The following is a 27559-nucleotide window of genomic DNA, read 5'->3' on the forward strand; positions in this document are numbered from 1 at the left end:
CATGCAAACTCCACACAGTGGCCCAAGTTGGGGATCGAACCCAGGACCCTGACACGGTAAAGCAGCAGCGCTAACCACTGTGTTACTGTGCCACCCTCAACCCATGTAAACCTGTGTGTTTTTATAACTGATTTTGAAGAGGAGTTTACATGTGAGAAATATTGCTTAGATTGGAACTAATAGACATAGTCTAGCAGTCAGGAACTGTATCTTAGCATGTTTAAGTATTTCAACAGGTAAAAGTTACATTAATTCTTTTTTGATACAATTAAACTGTATCGTTAAATTAAATCCATTATTTTAATATAAGCTTCCAAGTGGGTCAATAGAATCATATCTTATTCTCGCAATAATGCCAAAAATCAAAAACAGTTCAGGTCTCAGCTAACACCATAAAATACCGTGAAGTTTCTGATCTGCAACTTTTGCAATTTTATTTCACAAGGAAGAATAGGTTAGCAATGATATATGATTCCAGATTATGAAGGCCTTCAGAAAAAATGAGTTCTTTGACTGCAAGGGGAACAGCTGCTCCTTATACACTCTGTCCATGCCCCTCATAATTTTGTACATCTTGATCAGGTCAGCCCTCAGTCTTCTTTCTCCAACAAAAAACAACAAGCCTATCCAACCTCTCTTCACAACTCAAAATGTTCATCCCAGGTAGCAGCCCCAGTGAATCTCCTCTCCAGTGCAATCACATCTTCTTATAATCTGATGACACAAATGGCATACAGTACTCTAACTATGGCCTCACAAAGTAGCCACAACAAGTCCAACATGGCCTCATTACTTTTGTGATCTATGCCTTGATGGATCAGAGAAGAATCATAGAAACAACACATTGCAGGAGGCCATTCAAGCTTGCACTGACTCACCAACAGAGCATCCCTTTTATCGTAACCCTACAAACGCCACTCCTCCCGCAAATTTTGGGACGATAACGGGTAATTTTGCAATGGCCAATCCACCCAACCCGCACGTTTTTGAACTATGGGAGATTACTAGGGATATTGAGGACTTGGTCAGGTAGAAACAAGAGGCGTACGTTAGGTCTAAGCAACTGGGAACAGAGAGAGTATTGGAAGAATACAGAGAGAGTAGGAGGGAGCTCAAACAGGGAGTTAGAAGGGCAAAAAGGAGGCATGAAATGGCTTTGGCAGACAGGATTAAGGTAAATACAAAGGCATTTTACTCTTATGTCAGGAGAGGTTTGACATGATCAGGAATAGTCAGCATGGATTTGTCAAGGGCAGGTCGTGCCTTACGAGCCTAGTTGAGTTCTTCGATAATGTGACTGAACACATTGACGAAGGAAGTGCCGTGGACGTGGTGTACATGGACTTCAGCAAGGCGTTTGATAAGGTCCCCCATGCAAGACTTCTTGAGAAGGTGAGAGGGCATGGGATCCAAGGGCCTTTGGCCTTGTGGATCCAGAACTGGCTTGCCTGCAGAAGGCAGAGAGTGGTTGTGGATGGGTCTTTTTCTGAATGGAGGTCAGTCACCAGTGGAGTGCCCCAGGGATCTGTTCTAGGACCCTTGCTGTTTGTCATTTTCATAAATGACCTGGATGAGGAAGTGGAGGGATGGGTAAGTAAGTTCGCTGATGACACAAAGGTCGGTGGTGTTGTGGATGGTCTGGAAGGATGTCAAAAGTTGCAGCAGGACATAAATAGGATGCAGGACTGGGCGGAGAAGTGGCAGATGGACTTCAACGCGGATAAATGCGTAGTCGTCCATTTTGGCAGAACCAACGGGATAAACGAGTACACTATCAAGGGCAGGGGTCTTAGTAGTGTTGAAGAGCAGAAGGATCTTGGGGTCCGGGTCCACAGGACTCTTAAATCGGCCTCACAGGTGGAAGATGTGGTCAAGAAGGCGTATGGTGTACTGGCCTTCATTAATCGAGGGATTGAGTTTAGGAGTCGGGAGGTAATGCTGCAACTTTATAAGACCCTTGTCAGGCCTCATTTGGAGTACTGTGCGCAGTTCTGGTCGCCTCACTATAGGAAAGACGTAGAAGCTATTGAAAGGGTACAGAGGAGATTTACAAGGATGTTGCCTGGACTGGGAGGCATGCCTTATGAAGTTAGGTTGAGGGAGCTGGGTCTCTTTTCCCTGGAGAGACGAAGGTTGAGAGGCGACCTGATAGAAGTTTATAAAATGTTGAGAGGAATGGATAGGGTGGATTCTCAGAGGCTATTTCCCCGGGTTGAAATGGTCTCTACGAGAGGACACAGATTTAAGGTGCGGGGAGGAAAGTACATAAGTGATGTTAGGGGTAAGTTTTTCACTCAGAGGGTGGTGAGTGAGTGGAATCGGCTGCCGTCAGTGGTGGTGGAGGCGAACTCGCTGGGGTCTTTTAAAAGGCTTCTGGATGAGTATATGGGGTTTTATGGGATTGGGGGTTATAGATAGGTGTTGATGTGATCGGCGCAACTCATGGGCCGAAGGGCCTGTTTGTGCTGTAGTGTTCTATGTTCTAAAAGGGTGGTTCGAGGAAAAAAAAAATCAGTCCTCTTAGGGACAGAGGGGAACTGTGCTTAGAGTCCGAGGGAATGGGGGAGATCCTGAATGAATACTGTGTGTCGGTATTCACGAAGGAGAGGGTCTTGATGTCCGGTACTGTCTTGGAGGGAGCTGTAGACCAGTTGGAGGAACTATCCATTACGAGGGCAGAAGTGTTAGGGCTTTTAGGTAGCATTAAAACTGATATATCTCCAGGGCCTGATGGCATTTATCCGAGGCTGCTTAGGGAGGCGACAGATGAAATTGCTGGGCCTCTGACGCAAATCTTTGTCTCTTCTTTGGACACAGGTGAGCTCCCAGAGGACTGGAGGATAGCGAACATGGTACCGTTGTTTAAAAAGGGTAGTAGGGATAGCCCTGGCAATTATGGGCCGGTGAATTTGACGTCAGTGGTACGGAAGTTGTTGCAGAAGATTCTTAGGGATAGGATGTATGCGCATTTAGAGCATTGCAATCTGATTAGGGATACGCAGCATGGCTTTGTTAAGGGGAAGTCTTGCCTTACGAATCTGGTAGAATTTTTTCAGGAGGTGACAAAAACAGTTGATGAATGAGCCGTTGATGTCGTCTATATGGATTTCAGTAAGGCGTTTGACAAAGTCCCTCATGGTAGGTTGGTTGAAAAGGTTAAGGCTCATGGAATGCAAGGACAGGTATCTAGATGGATTGAGAACGGTAATAGGAGACAGAGAGTAGTAGTGGAAGGGTCTTTTTCTAGCTGGAGGTCTGTCACTAGTGGTGTGTCTCAGGGCTCAGTACTGGGACCTCTTTTTTTTGTAATATACAACAGGGAGTATGTGGCGTGATCAGCAAGTTTGCAGATGACACTAAGATGGCTGGACTGGCAGACACTGAGCAGCAGTGTCAGGCAATACAACAGGATATAGATAGGTGGTATATTGGGCAGATAAATGGCAGATGGAATTTAATCCTGATAAATGTGAGGTGATGCATTTTGGGAGAAATAATGTAGGGGGGAGTTATATGATAAAGGGTAGACCTATAAAGAGTATAGAAACGCAGAGGGACCTGGGGGTGCAAGTGCACAAGTCTTTGAAGGTGGCAGTACAGGTGGAGAAGGTTGTGAAGAAAGCTTATGGTATGTTATCATTTAAGGAAGGGGTATAGAGTACAAGAGCTGGAGTCTAATGTTGCAGTTGTATAGAACATTGGTTTGGAGTACTGCATCCAGTTCTGGTCGGCTTACTACCAGAAAGACGTGGAGACCCTGGAGAGAGTGCAGAGGAGGTTTACCAGGATGCTGCCTCGTACAGAAGCACTGGGTTATGAGGAAAGGTTGGGCAAATTGGGGCTCTTTTCCCTAGAAAGACAGAGACTGAGGGGAGATCTAATAGAGGTATATAAGATTATGAAGGGTATAGATAGAGTAATCACTGGTAAGCTTTTTCCTAGATTGGAAACGCACATTACGAGGGGCCACAGGCTTAGGGTGAGGGGGTGAGGTATAATTCGGATGTTAGAGGGAGATTTTTCACACAGACGGCAGTGGGGGTACGGAATGCTCTGCCAAGCAAGGTGGTGGAGGCAGGCACGTTGGAGTTGTTTAAGAGTTACTTAGATAGGCACATGAGCAGGATGGAGATGGAGGAATGTAGGAGACTGTTTTAAATAAGGTTCAGGAGCCTTGGGACATCTCTGGGAATCAACTGATTCCTGTGGACCTTCCAACATATTTTCTGGCTCACTTGTTTTACTTTTGAGCTTCTGGGGATTCCCTTGAATGTTTGTATAAGGATGCGCATGGTATTGATGTTTTTCTCTTAATCCACAGGTGCTTCGGTCCGCCTTGATGTCCAACAAGAGGCATACACGTGATGGGTCCTACGAGAGCTGCTCTTGGATGTTTCGAGAGTAGCCTAGTGCTTCACCTTGTTAGTGTACACTTAAACTGGACCAGATGCTGGGCAACACGACAGCTCAGTGACTATCACTGTTTGCTGTGCAGGTACATGGATTTGGGCCAGTGTCTACGGGAGTTTGCGCATTCTCCCATGCTTGTGTGGGTTTTCTCCAGGTGCTCCAGTTTCCTCCCACACTCCAAAGGTGTGCTCTTAGGCTGACTGGTGTAACAAATTGTCCCTAAATTAGTCTTCCCTCAATGTGGAATGCCATAAGCATAGATAAGGGCATGGGTGGAGAGGGGACTCAATGTTAAAATGGCAGCGCGGGCTCGTTGGGCCGAAGGGCCTGTTTCCCGTGCTGTGCTGTTCTTTGTAAAACCAGAGCACCCGGAGGAAACCCACACAGGCAAGGGGAGAGCATGCAAACTCAACACCAACAGTCACCTAAGGGAGTGCTAATCGCAGTGCCACAAGTACCTCACATGCTTTTCTCTGCACCCCACTAACATGTCCTTCTGCCTTCTATGAATGGTTTATCTAAGGATAAATATGCCATCGTCCCTTTATTCCTCAGGACTGCCTATGCCATTCATTGAATTAATTTGACAAGAAAGTATTCAAAGTGTATAACCTCACTTTTCAAGGTTACATTCCATCTGCCACTTAACTGCCCATTTGACCAACTTGTCTACATCTTCTTGTAGCCCAAGACACTTAGCATTACTATTAACCATCTGGTCAATCCTGGTGTCATCCTCAAACTTATTAATCCTAACCCCCCACAGTCATCTATGTTATCTGTAGAAATGACGAATATTATAGGACCCACCACAGATCCACGTGTACATGACCTTGTGAAGGGGGAAGTCATATCTCATTAACTTGACTAAATTTTTCAAGGAAGCGACAAAGATGATTGATGACGGTAAGGCTGTGGATGTTGTCTACAAGGTCCCGCATGGCAGGCTGGTACAGAAGGTGAAGTCACACGGGATCAGAGGTGAGCTGGCACAGTGGATACAGAACTGGCTCGGTCACAGAAGACAGAAGGTATCAGTAGAAGGATGCATTGCTGAATGGAGGGCTGCAACAAATGCACTCACATTGTCTGTACCTTTAAGACTTGATTAGCTATAAAGACTTGCATTCCAATCATTATTTTGTAAATTGAGTTTGTGTCTTTACATGCCCTGTTTGTGAACAGAACTCCCACCCACCTGATGAAGGAGCAGTGCTCCAAAAGCTAGTGGCATTTGCTGCCAAATAAACCTATTGGACTTTAACCTGGTGTTGTGAGACTTCTTCCTGTGTTTACCCCGGTCCCACACCGGCATCTTCACATCAAGTGGCAGTCCTCAGGGATCAGTACTGGAACCTTTCCTGTTTGTAATATATACAAATGATGGGGAGGAAAACGTAACTGGTTTGATTAGTAGGTTTGCGGACGACACAAAGATTGGTGGAATTGCGGATAGTGATGAGACCATCAGAGCATTCAGCAGGATATAGATCAGTTGCAGACTTGGGCAAAGAGATGGCAGATGCAGTTTAATCCAAACAAACGTGAGGTAATGCATTTTGGAAGGTCTAATACATATGGGAAAAATATAGTAAATGGCAGAACCCTTCAGAGTATTGAAAGACAGAGGGATCTGGGTGTACAGGAACACAGGTCACTGAAAGTGGTAATGCAAGTAGAGAAGGTAGTCAAGAAGGCGTATGGCATGCTTGCTTTCATCACCAAGGCACTGAATTTAAAAACTGGCAAGTAATGTTACAGCTAGGCCGCACTTGGAATATAATGTTCAATCCTGGTCGCCACACTACCAGAAGGATGTGGAGGCTTTGGAGAGGCTACAGAAAAGACGTACCAGGATGCTGCCTGGTATGGAGGGTATTAGCTATGAGGAGAGGTTGGAGAAATTTAGTTTGTTCTCACTGGAATGACGGACGTTGAAGGGTGACCTGATAGGTGTTAAGGGGCATGGACAGAGTGGATAGTCAGAAGCTTTTTCTGAGGTGGAAGAGTCAATTACTAGAGGGCATAGGTTTAAGGTTGGAGGAGCAAGGTTTAAAGGAGATGTATGAGGCAAGTTTATTTTAAACACAGGGGATAGGAAACTTGCTGCCGGAGGAGGTAGTGGGGGCAGATACAATAGTGACTTCTAAGGGGCATCTTGACAACTACATGAATAGGAGGAGAAGAGGGATATGGTCCCTCAAGAGTATGGAGTTTCAATTCAGTTGGGAAGCATGATCATTACAGTCTTAGACAGCCAAACGACCTGCTCCCATGTTGTAATTTTTTTTATTCTTTATGCGCCACTGGACACCTGCTTCCAGTCACTAAAGCAGTCTTCTGTCATCCCACCCTGATACCTATAACTGAGCCAATTTTGAATCCACCTTGTAATAACCCTGTAGCCCATGTGCATTTCCCTTCTTTATAAGAGGTCACCCATGTCAAAGTCATGGAGTCACGAGTCGCACAGCACAGAAAAAGCCCTTCATCCCATTGAGTCTGCACCGACAATAACTATTTTCCAACATTTGCCCCATATCCTTGAACGTTATGATGCTTCAAGTGCTCATCCAAATACTTTAAGATTGTAAGATTTGCAGCCTCTACTATTTTCCTAGGCAGTGCATTCCAGATTCCCATGACCCTTGAGTGAAAATGTTTCTTTGCAAATCCCTCTAAATCTCCTGCCCCTTACTCTGAAACTATGCCCCCTCATGATTGACTCCCTCAACAAGGGTAACAACTGCTTCCTGTTCACCCTGTCCATGCCATTCAATCTTATACACCTCAATCATGTCCCCCTTAGCTTTCGCAACTCTAGAAAAAACAATCCATGCCTATTCAGTCTCAAATGCTCCAGCCCAGAGAATCGTCCCTCTATCCCCTCCAGTGCTATCACTTCCTTCCTATACTGCTCACAGTGCTCTAGTTGTGGCCTAACCAACATTCTGTACAGCTTCAACATTTTCTCCTTGATCGTTATATAATAAAATGTAAACTCTATGCCATGACTGATAAAAGCAAGCGTCTCAAATGCCTTCTTAACTATCCTATTCACCTGCTCTGCCACCTTCTGGGACCTGTGAATAAGTGCCCTAAGATCCATCTGTTCTCCTGAGCTTCCTAGTGTCCTGCTATTCGTTAAATATTTGCTTGTCCTGTTACTTCTTCCAAAGTGCATCACCTTACACTTCCTCAAGGTTAAATACCATTTGCCATTGCTCTGCCCATCTGACCAACCCACTGGAATCACCCTCATCTGCACACCTGGTCATCTCCTCAAAAAATTCAATCAAAATTGTTAGGCATGGCCTCCCTCTGACAAAGCTATGCTGACGATCCCTGATCAAACCTTGCTTCGCTCCAAGTGGAGATAAATGCCCTCCTTCAGAATTTTCTCTAATAGTTTCCCTAGCACTGACATAGTCTGTAGTTGGTTGGTGTAGCTCATGACCTTTCTTAAATATAAGAAGCAATAAGGGAAGTTAAAACACAGAATTAGATTTGTTGAGTAGGGATTTGTGTGGGAGACAGATTAGAGATAAAGTTAGGTTTATGTAATGGTGTCCCTCAATGATCTGTTAGATTTTCACTACATTTAACAATGACTTAACTGAAGAAGCCCAGAGCCAAATCCAATTTTCAAATTACATTAAGTTAGGCATTATAATAAGTAGTAGCGGTGGCTACAAAAAGTTACAAAAGACAATACAAGGTTTCCCAAACTTCTCCAACCATGGAACCCCTTGTGATCTCGCAGGAGAATTGGGGAACCCCAAATGTTTTCACATCAATGACACATTTTAGCCCAATCAAAAGAATCCCCCGCTGAAGCTACCTCCATAAATCATAACACTGATACTATTTGCCAGGATTTACATTACTTTAAAGCATATTCTCACAATGTGATTGACACTGCCAAGGTACACTTAAGATGGGAGCAGAAACTGTCAGGTTTGGGCACAAACAAAAAGTGGAGCTTTTTCAAGGCACAAATACTGCGAGTCCTTGATAGGTGTGTCCCTGGCAGGCAGGGAGGAAATGGCCAAGTGAGGGAACCATGGTTCACAAAGGTGGTTCAATGTCTTGTCAAGAGGAAAAAGGAAGCATATGTAAGGACGAAAAAAACAGGTTCATTTGGGTTGCTTAAGTGTTACAAGGTAGCTAGGAATGAGTTAAAGAAAGGGCTTAGGAGAGCTAGGAGAGGACATGAGAAGTTACAGACAAGTAACTCCCATGACTTGCTTGGGCTTGTAAAATCTCACTTACTGTCCTTTCTGGAGACAATACACGTCTCCTTAACATATGCTAATACTATCTCCACTCACACTGTCTGTGTCTTTAAGACTTGAACAGCAGGTTAGCTGCAAAGACTTGCATTCTAATCAGTATTCTGTAAGCTGTGTGTGTCTTTATATGCCTTTCTCTGACCAGAACCTTCCACACACCTGACAAAGAAACACTGTTTCCAAAAGCTTGTGGGATTACTATCAAATAAACTAGTTGGACTTAGAGTCATAGAAACCAAAGAAAATTACAGCTGAGAAACAGGCCTTTTGGCCCTTCTTGTCTGCCGAACCATTTTTTGCTGAGCCCCATTGACCTGCACTTGGACCATATCCCTCCACACCCCTCTCATCCGTGAACCCAGCCAAGTTTTTCTTAAATGTTAAAAGTGACCCCGCATTTACCACTTTATCCGGCAGCTCATTACACACTCCCACCACTCTCTGCGTGAAGAAGTCCCCCCAATACTCCCTTTAAACTTTTCTCCTTTCACCCTTAACCCATGCCCTCTGGTTTTTTTTTCTCCCCTAGCCTCAGTGGAAAAAGCCTGCTTGCATTCACTCTATCTATATCCATCAAAATCTCATACACCTCTATCAAATTTCCACTCATTCTTCTACACTCCAGGGAATAAAGTCCTAACCTATTCAATCTCCCTCTGTAACTCAGCTTCTCAAGTCCCAACATCCTTGTGAACCTTCTCTGCACTCTTTCAACCTTATTTACATCCTTCCTGTAACTAGGTGACCAAAACTGTACACAATACTCCAAATTCGGCCTCACCAATGCCTTATATAACCTTGATTTCTCCATTCACCTGACGAAGGGGCTAACCCCGAAAGCTTGTGAGTCTATTATCAAATAAATAGGTTGGACTAAAACCTGGTGTTGTCAGACTTTTTATTATATAACCTTACCATAACACTTCAACTTTTATACTCGATACTCCGATTTATAAAGGCCAATGTACCAAAATCACTCTTTACAACCCTATCCAGCTGTGACGTCACTTTTAGGGAATTCTGTACCTGTATTCCCAGATCCCTCTGTTCAACTGCACTCTTCAGATTCCTACCATTTAGCTTGTATGTTCTACTTTGGTTTGTCCTTCCAAAGTGCAATACCTCACACTTGTCTGCGTTAAATTCCATTTGCCATTTTTTAGCCCATTTTTCTAGTTGGTCCAAGTCCCTCTGCAAGCTTTGAAAACCTTCCTCACTATCCTCTACACCTCCAATCTTTGTATCATCAGCAAATTTGCTGATCCAATTTACCACATTATCATCCAGATCATTGATATAGATGACAAACAACAATGGACCCAACACCGATCCCTGCGGCACTCCACTAGTAAAGTCTGACAACACCAGATTTAAGTCCAACCGATTTATTTGATAGTACACTCACTAGCTTTCGGGTTAGTCCCTTCGTCAGGTGAATGCAGAGTTCTGGTCTCAGACAGAGCATATAAAGCACAGACAGTTTACAGATTACTGTCTGAGGCCAGAACTCTCCATTCACCTGAGGAATGGACTAACCCGAAAGCTAGTGAGTGTACTATCAAATAAATCAGTTGGACTTAAACCTGGTGTTGTCAGACTTTTTACTGTGTTTACCCCAGTCCAACGCCGGCACATCCACATCATCAGCACTCCACTAGTCACAGGCCTCCGCTCAGAGAAGCAATCCTCCACAACCACTCTCTGGCTTCCTCCATTGAGCCAGTGTCTAATCCAATTTACAACCTCCCCATCTATACCTAGCAACTGAACCTTCCAAACTAACCTCTTATGAGGGACCTTGTCAAAAGCCTTGCTGAAATCCAGGTAGACAACATCCACCGCCTTCCCTTCATCCACTTTCCTGGTGACCTCCTCAAAAAACTCTAATAGATTGGTCAAACACGACCTACCACACTCAAAGCCATGTTGACTCTCCCTAATAAGTCCCTGTCTATCCAAATAGTTGTAGATCCTATCCCTTATCACACCTTCCAATAACTTGCCAACCACCGACGTCAAACTTACTGGCCTGTAATTTCCCAGATTTCTTTTGGAACCTTTTTTAAACAACGGAACACCACGAGCCATCCTCCCATCCTCTGACACCTCCATGTGCATACTGGCATTTTAAATATGTCTGCCAGAGCCCCTGCAAGTTCACTACTAGCCTCCCTCAAGGTCCGTGGGAATACCCTGTCCGGACCTGGGGATTTATCCACTCTGATTTGCCTCAAGACAGCCAGCACCTCCACCTCTTTAATCTGTAAAGGTTCCAAGACCTCCCTAACTGTTTGCCCAATTTCTGTAGACTCCATGCCTATTTCCTCAGTAAATATGGATGCAAAAAAAAACCATTTAGTTCCCCCCATCTCTTTTGGTTCCATACACAGTCTACCACTCTGGTCTTCAAGAGGACCAATTTTATCCTTCACTATCCTTTTGCTCCTAACATACCTAAAGAAGCTCTTTGGATTTTCCTTCACTCTGTCTGCCAAAGCAACCTCATGCTTTCTTTTAGCCCTCCTGATTTCTCTCTTAAGTAGCTTCTTGCATTTTTTATACTCCTCGAGCATCTGATCTGTTCCTTGCTGCCTGTACATTTCATACAACTCTCTCTTCCTCTTAATCAGTGTTACAATCTCCCTTGAGAACCAAGGTTCCTTATCCCACCACTTAAACCTGGTGTTGTGAGACTTCTCACTGTGTTTACCCCAGTCCAACGGCAGCATCTCTACATCACGGGGATAGTGCCAGAGGACTGGAGAGTGGCAATTGTTGTTCCTCTTTTCAAGAAAGGAAATAGGAATGAACCTGGTAATTATAGGCCAGTTAGTCTTACTTCGGTGGTCGGTAAGTTAATGGAAAGGGTCCTGAGAGATAGGGTTTATGACCATTTGGAAAGATTCAGTTTAATCCGGGATAGTCAGCATGGTTTCATGAGGGGTAAGTCCTGCTTCACAAATTTGACTGAATTCTTTGAGGAGGTAACTAAGTGTGTGGACAAAGGTAGAGCAGTTGATATAGCAGTTAGTAAGGCGTTTGATAAGGTTCCCCATTGGTAGGCTCATGAAGGAGATAAGGATATGTGGGATAGAAGGAAATTTGGCCGATTGGATAAGTAACTGGCTGCATCATAGAAGACAGAGGGTGGTGGTGGTGGAAGGAAAATTTTCAGAATGGGGGCCAGTTACCAGTGGTGTACCACAAGGGTCAGTGCTGGGTCCTCTGCTATTTGTGATTTTTATCAATGATGTGGAAGTGGGGGGGGCTGAAGGGTGAGTTAGTAAATTTGCTGATGACACCAAGATTGGTGGAGTAATGGATGAGGTGGAGGGCTCTTGCAGGCTGCAAAGAGACATTGAAAGGATGCAGAGCTGGGACGAAAAGTGGCAGATGGAGTTTAACCCTGGTAAGTATGAGGTGATTCATTCTGGTAGGACAAACTTGAATGCAGATTACAGCGTCAACAGCAGGGTTCTAAGGAATGTGGAGGAACAGAGAGATCTTGGGGTTCATATCCACAGATCTCTGAAGGTTGCCACTCAAACGGATAGAGCCGTGAAGAAGGTTTATAGTGTGTTAGCGTTTATTAACAGGGGGTTTGAGTTTAAGAGCCGTGGGGTTATGCTGCAACTATACCGGACGTTGGTGACACCACATTTGGAATATTGTGTTCAGTTCTGGGCACTTCACTATAAGAAGGATGTGGAAGCATTGGAGAGAGTGCAGAGGACATTTACCAGGATGCTGCCTGGTTTGGAGGGTAGGTCTTTGCGGAAAGGTTGAGGGAGCTGGGGCTTTTCCTTTAGAGTGGAGGAGGATGAGAGGGGACTTAATAGAGGTTTATAAGATGTTGAGAGGGATTGATAGAGTGGACGTGCAGAGACTATTTCCTCGGGTGGATGTAGCTGTTACTAGGGGGCATAACTATAAGGTTCATGGTGGGAGATATAGGAGGGATGCCCAAGGCAGATTCTTCACTCAGAGTGGTTGGGATGTGGAATAGACTGCCTGCTGTGATAGTGGAGTCAGACACTTCAGGAACTTTCAAGCAGTTATTGGATAGGCACATGGAGCACACCAGAATGACAGGGAGTGGGATAGCTTGATCTTGGGATTGGACATAGCTCGGCACAACATTGAGGGCCGAAGGGCCTGCACTGTGCTGAAATGTTCTATTAAGGTACAATCGCTATTCCTGAGAGAGAGTACTTTACTCCACAACAGCAGCCACTCCTTCACCATATTGACCACTGCTCCACTGGTTCAACAGATTTTCTGCCCAGCAACAAAAATACAAGAAATCAAATGAACCAATTACAGCCCTAGCTCTTAGAATATTGGCCATCAGTCGCAATTGTTCAGAGGGCAGGCTCAGATTGGTCAGCTTGAATTGTGGCAATTGCTCTCTCTTACATGTCTTTCGTCAGCTGACTTGCGCATATATTTTAGTTCCCGCACTTTTTTTTCAGTTTTCTTTTAAAACTGCCTTTTTGACACATGGTTATCAGAACTTCTGTGGGCTGCTCAGCACCTCTCATGGAACACCGAGGTTCCACACATTGAACCAATGCAGGGATCAGTCCAATGTGGGAAAGTGAAGTTCAGACTTTGGACCCAAGAAAGATAGATCAGAGGGTTTTCAAAACATTGAGAAGCTAGAAACTGCAAAGAAATGTCAGCACATGTACAATAATCACTAAAAATAGTGGACAAGAGCAAAATATGATTTAAAAAGCAAGTGGAATATTCCGCTTTATCTTAAAGAGATTGAAATACAAAGCGATGAAAAGGCTACAGTTCTAAAAAGCTCCATTAGGCCTTTTCTGTAGTACTATGCTTGCTTCTGGGCAACACATCTCAGGAAGGATTTTGAAAACCATGGAGATCATGTAATGCAAGATGATCCATCATAATGGTACCAGCATTAAAAAGTACTAAATTATGATAGCCCAATAAGCTAGATTTGAACTCCCTTGAATACAAATTATTGCCCAAGATTAGCTGCAAACAACATAAAACATATGGCATCTGACCAAATATCCTGCCTTAATTCTACGCTGCTGACGGAACAAAGTAGTCATGGCAGTTTACCAATATTAGCTTTGCTTGGGCTTTATTTTCTCAAATTTCACTTTTGTTCACCCATTCCAAAAAGAATGTTTATCCCAATAATTATCAACTTTATGCATTGCAAGTAAGAAATTTGCCCTTGCTTCTTCTCACCTTGTAATCAGATCCCCAAGGGAAATTTTCCAGGATTGCAGTTAAGGGAATGTACTTTTTTAAAGTTAAGTTTGGGCTGAGGAATGTGGCCAATTTATTTAATTCAGGGGGGCTTTTACAAGTGGAAGAATGAGGACAAGCTACAGGTACAGTTGGAGTGGAGGTAACTGCATTAACAGCCTTGATGCCATTCCAACATCACTGCTGCTGACTCTAATATCTAATCATTATGATACTGCTACTTGTTACAGTTACAAGGTACACAGGTGGTAGAGCTAGGAGCGAACCATCCTTAAGGTTCCTTTTAACTCTGAGCATCATTGTGGGGATAGTAAACATCTATGGCACAAGGAAAGTTAATTGACAAGTCATCTATATATAATACATAGATCTCACTTAACTCTTGACAAGTTAAATTGAGCCTCTCAAATGCTTGAGAGCTAATCACTCTGTTTCATTTGAAATGTAGAAAGTTTATCTTTAAAAGTTTAAAAATCTTTAAATATAGCAATGAATTACTGTTTACACAAAGCTGTCACTATTCTTCACAGCAATGAGAAAGCCTGGGTAGTTCCTTTCAATCTGCAAACTAAAAATACAATGATAATCTGTTCCCACATTGTAGAAATGCACTTAAAATACCCGGAAACTCTGACTGAATCAACAACTTTGAAGTCCCATTTTATGTTTACAAATTGCGGAATGAAAGACTTCATCCTAGGGTATCAATAGTTTACCGAGCAAGGAAAAACAGCTGAAGTTATGGTTTCCACCTTCCTGAGTAAAAGAGTAACAAAGTACAAGGAAGAAACATCCAACATACAAACACTTTCTCCTCAACCCACATTTTACTGCCATCATAATCACTTTTACTGTATTTAAAATTCACACCGACTTCAAACTGACTCATTCAATACATCATTAAAAAATAGAATTTTTAAAATTTTTATTCCATTCTTAAAGTTACAAAGCTATTGCATAGTGGACAGGGTCCATCTCCTTGCCTCACGTTGAACTCACTTTACTGATTATGCCCCTACATTGCAGTCTAAAGATACGCAAAGTTAGATGGATTGGCCATGCTAAATTTCCCTTTAGTGTTCCAAGATGTGTCCGTTAGATGGCTTAGCTATGCTAATTTGTGTGGGGTTATAGAGATAGGGCGAGGGAGACGATCTGAGTAGGATACTCCACCACAGAGTTGGTACAGATGCAATGGGCCGAATGGCCTTTTCTGCACTTTAGGGATTTTACAAATGAGAGCAAGAGAAAGGTTAAATTACAACAGTCAATCCAAAACAGAAATTTTACCATATAAAAATCCTGATGCTTTCTCAAAATTGTTCAAAAATCACAAATTCCATTTTCTACTGTGAACAATTATCCTTACAAGTTACACAAGTTGTATAAACGATAAAGTCACTATAGTCTCAGATGACCATAGGCTCAAAGAGGAGAGAGCTGACTGGTGGCCACTTAACCAGAGGATCACCACACCTCAGCAATGGAAAAGGTTAAAAAGGCCTTCAACAACAACCTCAGCTGGTACAGGAACTCAATCCAGGCTTTTGGCTTTACTCTGTATCATGAACCAGTTATCATCACAACTGAGCTAAACTGATCCCAGAACAATTATATATGTATCCTATATTGTCACAAGTAACATCAGTTAGGAGATATGGGGCAATAAGAGTTGGTATATATTTCAACACAAGAGCAGAGTTTGAATATCACAAGTTCAGGCATTTGGCATATCTACTGGAATGTTAAAGCTGACATTTCAAGGTCATAAACACCTGAATGCTCATCCACAGACTATGTAACAACATGTCCATGGTTCAGTTTGGGTCAATGTGACACTTAAAGTGGATCCAACAACTTTAAACAAGGAAGATAAGAGCTCTAAGAAACTCTAAAAAATCCAAAAAGGAATCATCTTTCCCACGCCAGTGAATAGCGTAAGTTTAACTCCTTCCAGTAGCAAATATTTAACCTCTGGTAGGTACCCCATTGTGTCACTGAAGATGACATTAGCTTTTTTGATACAGTATGGGCTTTTTGATAGTGTGTTGGCAATTCAAACAGGGAGGGGGGGGCCATACTAGACTTGGTACTGAGGAATGTGCCTGGCCAGGTGATCAATGTTTCAGCAGGGGAACATTTTGGGATTAGTGAGCATAATTCTGTATGATTTCAGGTAGTCACGGGTGAAGGTGCTTAATTGGGCAAGGGCCAATTATATCCAAATGGACAGAAACTGGGAAATTGAATTGGGAGTAGCTATTTGAGGGCAAATCCACATCTGGTATGTAGGAGGCTTTTAAAAAACAGTTGATTGAAGTGCAGGACAGGCATGTCCCCACAAAAACGAAGGATAGAAATGGCAGGATTCAAGAACCATGGATAACAAGGGAAATTGTCAGCTTAGTCAAAAGGAAAAAGGAAGCATACAATAGGTCTAGGCATCTCAAAACCAACGAAGCCCATGAGAAGTACAGTGAAAATAGGAAAAAAACTTAAACATGGAATTAGGAGGGTTTTTTATGCAGATATTAGGAGCAAAGAGGCAAGCCCACTTAAGGACAATAGGGGGAAGTTATGCATCGAGCCAGAAAGTGGGTGAGATCCTTAATGATTACTTTGTACCAGTATTCACCAAGCAGAAGGACATGGTGGATGTTGAGGTTAAGGATAGATTCATGAATGCTCTAGAGAATGTAAACACATTGAAGAAGGGGGTGTTGAATATCCTAAATTGCATTAAGGTAGACCAGTCCCCGGTACAGGATGGGATCTATCCCAGGTTACTGCAGGAGGCAAGGGAAGAAATAGCTGGAATCTTAATAGATATCTTCACATCATCTTTGACCACATACGAGGTTCCAGTGGACTGTAGAAGAGCCAATGTTGTCCCCTTATTTAAGAAAGACAGGTGAGTTTGACATCAACGGTGAGGAGGCTCTTTGGAGAAGATACTGAGGGACAGGATATATGCATAGTTGGAAGAAAATGCACTAGTTAGTGACAAGCAGCATGATTTTGTATGGGGAAGATCATGTCTCACCAACTTGATTGAGTTTTTTGAAGAGGTGATAGAGGTAATTAATGAGGGAAGGGCTGTGTATATAGTTTATGTGGGCTTCAGTAAGGCATCTAACAAGGTCCCAATGACATTCTGGTACAAAAACTAAAATCAGATGGGATTTGGAGTGGGCTGGCTATATGGATACAGAACTGGCTTGTTATAGAAGGCAGAATGGTGGAAAGGTGTTTCTCAGAATGAAGATCTGTAGCTAGTGGTGTTCCACAGGATCAGTTCTAGGACCTCTGTTGCTTGTAGCATATAGAAATGATCTGGAGGAAAATGTAGCTGATCTGATTAATAAGCTTGCAGATAATATGAAGATTGGTGGAGTTGCGAGTAGTGTTGGGGATTGTCAGAGGATACAACAGAATATAGGTAGATTGGGCACAGAAATGGCTGGTGGAGTTTAATCTGGACAAACACGAGGTGATGCATTTTGGGGGATCTAATTTAGGTGCGAATTATAGTCTAAATGGCAGAACTCTTAGGAACATTAACATAGAAGGATCTTGGGCATGCAGGTCCACAGTTCCCTAAAAGTGGCAACACAGCCAACCAAAGTGATTAAGAAAGCATATTAGAAGTCTCACAATACCAGGTTAAAGTCCAATAGGTTTATTTGGAATCATGAGCTTTCGGAGTGCTGCTCCTTCATCAGATGAGTGATAGAGGAATAGCACTCCGAAAGCTCGTGATTCCAAATAAACCTGTTGGACTTTAACCTGGCATTGTGAAACTTCTTACTGTGTCCACCTCAGTCCAACGCCGGTAACTCTACAAGAAAATGGCATATGGCATGTTTGCCTTCATCAGCCGGGGCATTGAGTACAAGAGTTAGGAAATCATGTTACAATTGTACAAAACCTTAGTTACATCGTATTTAGAGTATTGCATGCAATTCTGGTCACCACACTACCAGAGGAACATTAAAGCTTTGGAGCGAGTGCAAAGGAGGTTCACCAGGATGTTGCCTGGTCTCAAGTGTGCTAACTACGAAGAGAGTTTAAAAAACTGGAATTGTTTTCACTGGTAAAACAGAGGTTGAGGGGAGACCTGATAGAGGTCTATAAAATTATGAGGCTTAGATGGGATGGATAGTCAGAGACTTCTTCCCAGAGTGGAAGTGTCAATTACAAGGGGGGAAAATTTTTCATGCAGAGAGTGGTAAGTGCCTGGAACATGCTGTCAGAGGTGGTGCTGGAAACGGGCACATTAGCAACATTTAAGAGATATCTGGATGGGTGCATGAAAACGGTGGGTGGGGGGGGGAAAGAGAGAGAGAGAGAGAGAGGGAGAGAGAGAGAGAATGCCCTGCCTGCTGAGGTTGTAAATGCACCTAGTTTGGGGGCGTTAAAGAGATCCGTGGATAGGTTTATGGACGAAAAGGGATTGGTTTAGGTTAGTGGGTCATTGCTTTTTAACTGGTCGGCGCAACATCGTGGGCCGAAGGGCCTGTTCTGCGCTGTAATGTTCTATGTTCTATGTAGAGAGAGGGGGGGAGAGGGAGAGAGAGAGAGAGAGAATGGAAGGATACCGACCAAGCAAGGGCAGAAGGTTTTTTTATAATTTAGTTTGGGCATCATAATCAGCGCAGGCTTCAAGAGCTGAAGGGCCAGTTCCTTTGCTGCATATTTCTTTGTTGTTCTAGCTTCTCAGTGTCACGGCAGTGGACAAATGCAAACTGCTTCACAACGCAAAATGGAGCAAAAAGATGCTGCATATACCCACTGTAATTGCCATTTCTGTAGTTCACCTCCTGATTTCCCAAAGTCTGTCCACAATCTACAGACACATAAGCCAGGAGTATAACAGGATACTCTCCATTTACCTAGATGAGTGCAGCTCCAACAGCACAAGAAGCTTGCTATCATCCAGATCAAAACAGCCAACTTGCTTGACATCCCATCCACAAACATTCATTCCCTCCATCACCAATGCACTATGGCAGCTGTGTGTACAATCTACAAGATGCATTGCAAAAATTCACCAAGGCTCTTTAGGCAACATTTTCCAAACCCATGACCACTACCACTAGAAGAACAAGGGCAGCAGGTACATGGAAACACCAACATCTGGAAGCTCCTTCCAAGACATTAATCATCATCACAAATTACCCAAATGAACTAGAATACGCAATTCAGATTCTTAAAAACTTTACTTTGTAACAAAAACTATTACTTAATTTTGGTTCCCATGTCATCCCAACTACCACTGCATGAATCAGTGATCACACCTTCACTGAAAACTTTCTTTTTTCCTTCATTATATCCCCAAAATGATTCTACAATTTCATAAATTCTGGTGTGCGATTAGTTGGAAAAGCTCTTTCAAAAGAGACAACACAGTGACAACGTGCCATAGAGGGAGTACTGTGAAGGTTTATCAAGCTGATTCCTGGGATGACAGGTCTGTCATATAAGGAGAAACCAAGTCAGTTAGAATTATATTCACTGGAGTCTAGAAGAGTAAAAGGGGATCTCATAGAAACTTATAACATTCTAACAAAGTTAGACAGGTAGACTCAGAAAGAATGCTCCCAATGGAGAGGAAGTCCAGAACTCGGGGTAATAGCTTGCGGATAATGGGTAAGTCTTTTAGGACTGAGACGAGGAGGAATTTCTTCATCCAGAGGGTGGTGAATGTGTGGAATTCATTAACACAGAAAGTAGTTGAGACCAAAACATTGTCTGGTTTCAAGGAGAAATTAGATACAGCTCTTGAGGCTAAAGGGATCAAGGAATATGGGAGGAAGAGGGATCAGGATATTGAATCTGGTGATCAGCCATGATCAAAATGAATGACAGAACAACTTGAAGGGCCGAATGGCCTACTCTTGCTTCTAGTTTCTTGGTCTCCTTTTTTGCCACAAGATTCAGTAATAACTCCTTCCATCTTCACTTCCTGCTCCGTGCATCCAAAAATATATTTTTTAAAATCATTTACATTGGCACTTTCTGACTGCAACCAGATGGTCTAAATCTTAATGGTCAAGAAGTCCAGCAGCTCCTTGTATTTGTTGTTGGAGGTGAGAGTTGAGGGGGCAGATTGAGGGGTTTAAGAGATAATTTGCATTTATATACCATCTTTAGCAACATACATCATCCTAAGGAGCTTCATGGGAGTCATCAAACACTTTGTATTAAAATTTGATCTTGAGGCACCAAAGGACATATTAAAACGCAGAATAAAAACTTGGTTAAAGGCAATGTTGGAGAAGAGAGACCTATACAATTATCTTTGCATTCCAAGGTGATCCAAGAATATGCAAATAATTTTGACAGGGAAGAGCAAAACCCAACAGTGTGATTCAGCCAGATCAAACAACTAACTTACCGCACACCAGGAATCACTTCTTTAAACACTTGGACCGGAACTCTAGCACCTTACCCGCCATGGAATTGGAGCAGGCAAAGGTCTAGCAACAGAAATTTCTGTTGACCTTGGGCGGGAATTTCCAGTCTCGTCCAAGCAAGCCGTAAATTCCCACCTTTGTTCTTTTTTCTCATCAGGCTCAAAAACAATTTCAAACCTCATTTTTTGACAAACCTTACCTCCACCACATGCATCTAGCTTAGGAAACAGGCTGAAAACCAAGGCGTGTGAAATGCATAAGTGGGAAAATATTTGTTTTCCCTACCAATGCTTTAAACAATTTGAATGTAACATAATCACGGAGTTTAAATTAGAGAAATGCGAGGTGATGCATTTTGGTACATTGAACCACGGCAGGACTTATTCAGTTAATGGTAAGAGGGTTGGGGAGAGTTACAGGATAAAGAGATCTAGAGATACAGGTTCATAGCTCCTTGAAAGTGGAGTCACAGGTGGACAGAGTGGTGAAGGCGGCATTCAGCATGCTTGGTTTCATTGGTTAGAACACTGAATACAGGAGTTGGGACATCTTGTTGAAGTTGTACAAGACATTGGTAAGGCCACACTTGGAAAACTATGTACAGTTCTGGTCAGCCTTTTATAGAAAGGATATTATTAAACTAGAAAGAGTGCAGAAGGGATTTACTAGGATGCTACCAGGGCTTGATGGTTTGAGTTATAAGGAGAGGTTGGATAGACTGGGACATTTTTCTCTGGAATGTAGAAGGCTGAAGGTTGACTGTATAGAGGTCTATAAAATAATGAAGGGCATAGATCAGCTAGATAGTCAATATCTTTTCCCAAAGGTAGGGGAGTCTAAAACTAGAGTCTAAAACATAAGTTTGAGATGAGAGGGGAGAGATACAAAAGAGTCCAGAGGGGCAATTTTTTCACACAGAGGGTGGTGAGTGTCTGGAACAAGCTGCCAGGAGGTACTGATAGAGGCGGGTACAACTTTGTCTTTTAAAAGGCATTTAAACAGTTACAGGGGTAAGAAGGGTATAGAGGGATGTGGACCAAATGCAGGCAATTGGGACTAGCTTATCGACTTTTAAAAAAAAAAGGGGCGGCATGGACAAGTTGGGCCAAAGGGCCTGTTTCCACGTGATAAACCTATGAATCTTTGGACTTTATAACAAGCTTTATACAGATTAAACACTCATAAAACACCCATCCATGCTAGCACATGCAAAAAATAGTTTAGTCAGAAATTCCTGAACAAAGACTTTCAACTTTAATGGAATACAGAATGATAAGGGAAACAGAGTGTTGTGTGAACCAAGTTCTAAAGCTAGAAGCTTGACGCAAACAGCAATTTGGTTCAGACTGGGAGGAAAGTCATTTTTGACTTTGAGATTGCAATATATTGGTAACTGGTTAACTAACTAAATGAATAAATAAGTATACACAGAGATAGGAGGGCAGATGGTGTACTGCAACTTCAACCTGTGGAGGGCACAGTGATCCCAGGCAACCCCATTGCTGTAATAAGTGTTTGTAGCTTGAGCAAATCTGGTTCAAAGTTGTGCTGGAGGCAGAGCTGCAAACGTTATGGGGCATCAGGGAGGGCAAGAGTTATCTATACACTTTTTCTACAAGGCAGACATACTCCTTAGGTTTAGTAATATTTTATACAGATGATCAGTGATCAGAAACAAGAGATTGGGACTGCATGTAAAACAGGCACGAGGATCCACAATGTAATGATGGAGGTCTCATTCCTTGACCTTGAACAGATATAAGGCACTTACTGTAGAGATGATAACAAGGACCATAAAGGTGATGACCAAACAGGTCATGGCACCCATGACGAAGTAAGCCATTCAAGTGGACAGAGTGAAAATGGATGTGGTACAGCAGACAGCATGGTCTCTGTGGCCATGATGGAAAATTCCAAAGGTGAAGCTGCCTGTACAATGCCAATCTCTTTGGGACTGGACAGGTGGAAAATGATCCAGTCTCATTGTCCACACAGGAACACTGAGGGAGGATTTAACATAGTCAATGTACCTTACCAGCATGTTTTTCGGACTGTGGGAGGAAACCAGAGTACCTGGATGAAACTCACGCAGACACAGGGAGAATGTGCAGACTCCGCAGACATTGACCCAAGCCAGATATCAAATCCAGGTCCCTGGCACTGTGAGGTAGCAGTGCTAACCACCAGATGGGTTTTTCCAACAATCAATAATGGATTGTCAGTCATCATTCGACTTTTAATTCCATATTTTTACTGAATTCAAATCTGAACCTGGGTGATCAAATCATGCCCTGGGGCTCTGGACTCTAATCCAGCTACAAAACACAACACCAACTCCTCCCAGTTTGGGTCAAGACAAGGATCAGAGGTTTAGCATGAATGGCATATTGTGAAATAAGGTCCATGAAGTAGAATGTAGCAAAAAAAAATCAAGGCAGTTTATCTGAATACATGAAGCATTTGCAAAGTATAGATCTATCCACTATTACAGAGACAGAGCTCTTAATAAAGGCAATTAATTAGTTGTGGAGCCCTTAATCTCCATGTGGACCAACTAAATTAACAATAAAAACGCAGAAGGTAAATTTGCAGAATGTTTTCACGAAAGTTTCCAGAACAATTGGAACCAAGCATCATTGGAACCAAGTACAGGTGAAGTTACTTTAGATCTTGTTTTGTGCAATGAGACAGGCTCTATTAGCAGCCTTACAGTAAAACAACTGTAATCATAATAATACAACAGAATTTGCAAGTGGCATACTCCAGCCAGAACAAGAATTTTAAAACAAAAACAAGTATGGGAAGGGAAGATGGCAAGAACAATTGGGTAAACCGATTAAAAGCTTTGGCGGTAAATGCACTGGGAAAGATTTAAAGAAAATAATTCAAAATGGACATCAAAAATACATTCAAAAAAAAAAGCTCAGCAAGAAAGATGACTTAGGAGGGAAGTTAAAAAAGGGGCATGTAATATTGAGAAGAATAGTACTACTGAGGCTGAGGAGTTTTTGACAGCAGCAAAGGGAAAATAATATGAGTAGACGAGACAGGAAAATAAAAACAATATATATCTCTGCAATTATATTTTAAAAAATAGCTGCAGTAAACATAGGCAAGTGATAGCAGAAATTATCACAGTGAATGAGGAAATGGCAGAGATATTAAACACATTTCAGATACAAGACAAAATTTACATACCAGAAATAGAGGGAAAATAAGAGGTTAATAAGAATGAAAAAGTATTTCATATAAACAGGAAAGTATTAGAGAAGCTTAAAGGTCTAAAATCTGACAAATCCGATAGCCTGAAGTTCTAAAAGCACTGATAAATGCACAAGTTATAGTATCCTAAATTCCCTAGATTCAAGAATGGTTCCAGAAGATTGGAAGTTAAAAAATGTAAATCTGCTATTCAAGAACAGGGTGGAAAGAGAAAACAGGGAACTGCAGGCCAATAGTCTGAGATCAGTTAGCAGAAATATGCCGGTATGAACTATTCAGAAAGTCTCAGCAATGCACTTAGAAAATCAGTCTGATCAAATAAAAGTCAAAAAAAGAAAAAATTTTGTCAAATTTAGAACAGTTTTTTGAGGATGCAGCTGTATTTTCATGAGTATGAAAATAGATAAGTCCCCTGAGCCGGATGGGATTTACCCTAGGTTTCCCTGGGAGGCTAGGGAGGCGATTGCAGAGCTTTGATCTTCATGTCGTCATTGGCTATAGATATAGTGCCAGAAGACTGGAGGATAGCAAATGTTGTCCCCTTGTTCAAGAAGGGGAGTAGAGACCATCCTGGGAATTATAGACAGTGAGCCTTACTTCTGTTGTGGGCAAAGTTTTGGAAAGAATTATAAGGGATAGGATTTATAATCAGCTAGAGAGAAATAAATTTAGGGATAGTCAACATGGTTTTGTGAAGGGTAGGTCGTGCTTAACAAACCTTATCGAGTTTTTTTTGAAAAGGTGACCAAAGAGGTGGATAAGGGATAAGGTGGATAAGGCAGTTGACGTGGTGTATATGGATTTTAGCAAAGCGTTTGATAAGGTTCTCCATGGTAGGCTACTGCAGAAAATGCAGATGCATGGGATTGAGGGTGATTTAGCAGTTTGGATCAGGAATTGGCTAGCTGATAGAAGACAGAGAGTGGTGGTCGATGGGAAATATTCAACCTGGAGTTCAGTTACAAGTGGTGTACCTCAAGGATCTGTTTTGGGGCCATTGCTGTTTGTCATTTTTATAAATGACCTAGATGAGGGTGCAGAAGGACGGGTTGGTAAATTTGCTGACAACACCAAAGTCGGAGGAGTTGTTTGCAGTGGGGATGGATGTTACAGTTTGCAGAAGAACATAGATAAGCTGCAGAGCTGGGCCGAGAGGTGGCAAATGGAGTTCAATATGGAAAAGCGTGGGGTGATTCACTTTGGTAAGAGTAACAGGAGTACAGAATATAGGGCTAATGGAAGGACTGTTAGTAGTGTTGACGAACAGAGAGATCTCAGTGTACACGTGCATAGCTCCCTGAAAGTTGGCACCCAGGTTGATAAGGTTGTTAAGGCATACGGTGTGTTAGCTTTTATTGGTAGAGGGATTGAATTTCGGAGCCGTGAGGTCATGTTGCAACTGTACAAAACTCTGGTGCGGCCACACTTGGAGTATTGCGTACAGTTCTGGTCGCCGCATTATAAGGAAGATGTGGAGGCATTGGAAAGGGTGCAGAGGAGGTTTACTAGGATGTTGCCTGGTATGGTGGTCTTATGAGGAAAGGCTGAGGGACTTGAGGTTATTTTTGTTAGAGAGAAGGTTACGAGGTGACCTAATTGAGGCATACAAGATGATCAGAGGGTTGGATAGGGTGGACAGTGAGAGCCTTTTTCCTCGTATGGTGATGGCTAACACTAGGAGACATAGCTTTAAATTAAGGGGTGGTAGTTATAGGACGGATGTCAGAGGTAGTTTCTTTACTCAGAGTGTAGTAAGGGAGTGGAATGCCCTGCCTGCAGCAGTTGTGGACTTGCCAACTTTAAGGGCATTCAAATGGTCAGTGGATAGGCATATGGATAACATTGGAATAGTTTAGGTTAGAGGGTCATTAGATTGGTTCCACTGGTCGGCGCAACATTGAGGGCCGAAGGGCCTGTTCTGCGCTGTAATGTTCTATGTTCTAGCTAGTAGGGTTGATAAAGGGGATGTACTTTATTTGGATTTCCAAAGGCATTTGACAAGGTGCCGTGGAAAAGTTAGAACACAAAATATGTTGGAGGTATTACACAGATGAAGACTGGTCAACGGACATGAAGCAAAGAGTTGGAATAAACAGTATTTTCAAGAGAGGAGGTTGTGACAGAGTAACATAACTACATTTATTGACAGTACAAGCTGGATGGGAATGTAAGCTGTGAGGAGAACACATAGATTTTGTAAAAAGATATAGATAGATTAAAAAACTGAGCAACAAGGTGACAGGTGAATTATAACATGGGAAAGGGTAAGGATAAGAATAGAAAAGCAGAATGATTTTTTTAAGCAAGAAATTTCTAAATGTTCTAAACATTCAGACATTTAGGTTTACTGATATATGGAACACAAAGATAGTATGCGGGAACAACAAACAATTCAGCAAATGACATTTTTGACCTTTATTACCAGGACATTGGAGTACAAGAATAAAGAAGTCAGGCCAAAATCGTACAGGGCTTTGGTGAGCCCACAGTTGGAGTAAGGTGTGCAGTTTTGGTCTCCATAGCCAAGAAAGAATAACTTGCATTAGAAGCAGTACAGCAAAGGTACACTACACTGGCTCCTGGGTTGAGAGAATCGTGATATGATGAGAAGCTAAGTGAATTGGCCAGGGTCTATATTTCCTGGTGTTTAAGAATGGAATGGTTATCTCACCTAAACACAGCAGCTTGACAAAACAGACACTGAATGACTGTTTCTTCTGGCTTAGAAAATGTAGTACATTTTTTGGGATGGGGAGGGGGATAGACTACCTCATGATACAGAATCAATTACTTAGAACTGAGATTAGCAGCAGCAATATCATTACCCATTAAGGAAAGTTGTATAAAACATGAGTTTGGTCTCAACTGAAGTACTGTATCTAGTTCTGGGTGCCATCACATTTTGCCAAGTATGTGAAGGCATGAGAAAATGCAGTAAAGATTTACTAGTATTGTCCTAAGGGATGAAGAGCTTCAGTTACATAGATATACTGGAAAAGTTGAGACTGTTGCCTTTGAAGAGAAGGTTGAGAGGAGAATTGATGGAGGAATTCAAAATCATGAGGTAGAATAGACAGGGAGAAACTGTTCCCATTTGGTAGAAGGATTGAGAACCAAGAAACATTGGTGTAAGGAAATAGCAAAAGACACAAAGGCAAAATCAGAAAAATCTTTTCACATATCGAGTGGTAGGTTTAATCAAGGCATTCAAGAGGGAATTGAATCATTAACTGAAAGGGGAAGAATGTGCAGAGCTCTGAAGAGAATGGCAATATGCAAAGTAGGAACTGGCTCATTCAGACAGCCAGTACAGCCACAATGGATCACATGAACTTCTTCCATGTTATAACCACTCTGAATACAAAATGGGATATCCTAAATACTAATTAATGTCAATCTATTACATTTGTTATAATAATATACTCATCAATTGTATTGGGAGGCGATGGTATTATCGCTAGACTATTAATCCAGAAACTCGGCTAATGTTTTGGTGACTCAGGTTTGAGTCCTGCCAGCAAGAACAAAGAACAAAGCACAAAGCAAGTGGTGGAATTTGAATTTAATAAAAAATATCTGGAATTAAGAATCTACTGATGATCATGTAACAATTATCGATTGTTGGAAAAACCCATCTGGTTCACTAAAGTCCTTTAGGGAAGGAAATCTGCCGTCCTTACCTGGTCTGATCTACATGTGACTCCAGAGCCACAGCAAAGTGGTTGACTCCCAAGTGCCCTACAAGGACAACTAAGGATAGACAATAACTGATGGCCAGCCAGTGATGTCCATGTCCCACAACTGAATAAAAAAATTGTTGGTCTTTTCACATGTAAAAAGAAAAGCTTACAAAAGGTTCAGAGAGCTAGGTAATGTTAGAGATCTAGAAGAGTATACGGTTAATAGGAAGGATCTTAAGAAGGAAATAAGGAGAGCCAGAAGGGGTCATGAGAAGGCCTTGGCAGGCAGGAT

At 42.3% G+C, this 27559-nt stretch overlaps 1 protein-coding gene across 1 annotated transcript in view; it reads right to left on the minus strand.

Moving 5' to 3' along the window:
- The window catches only part of abcc4 (ATP binding cassette subfamily C member 4 (PEL blood group)), a 411789-nt gene that overhangs the window by 378451 nt on the left and 5779 nt on the right, over positions 1-27559 (minus strand). The gene's annotated exons all lie outside the window — the stretch shown is intronic.

This window comes from Carcharhinus amblyrhynchos, chromosome 10 (assembly GCF_965287045.1).
Source record: "Carcharhinus amblyrhynchos chromosome 10, sCarAmb.v2.hapA, whole genome shotgun sequence".
In the NCBI taxonomy this organism is placed as follows: domain Eukaryota; kingdom Metazoa; phylum Chordata; class Chondrichthyes; order Carcharhiniformes; family Carcharhinidae; genus Carcharhinus; species Carcharhinus amblyrhynchos.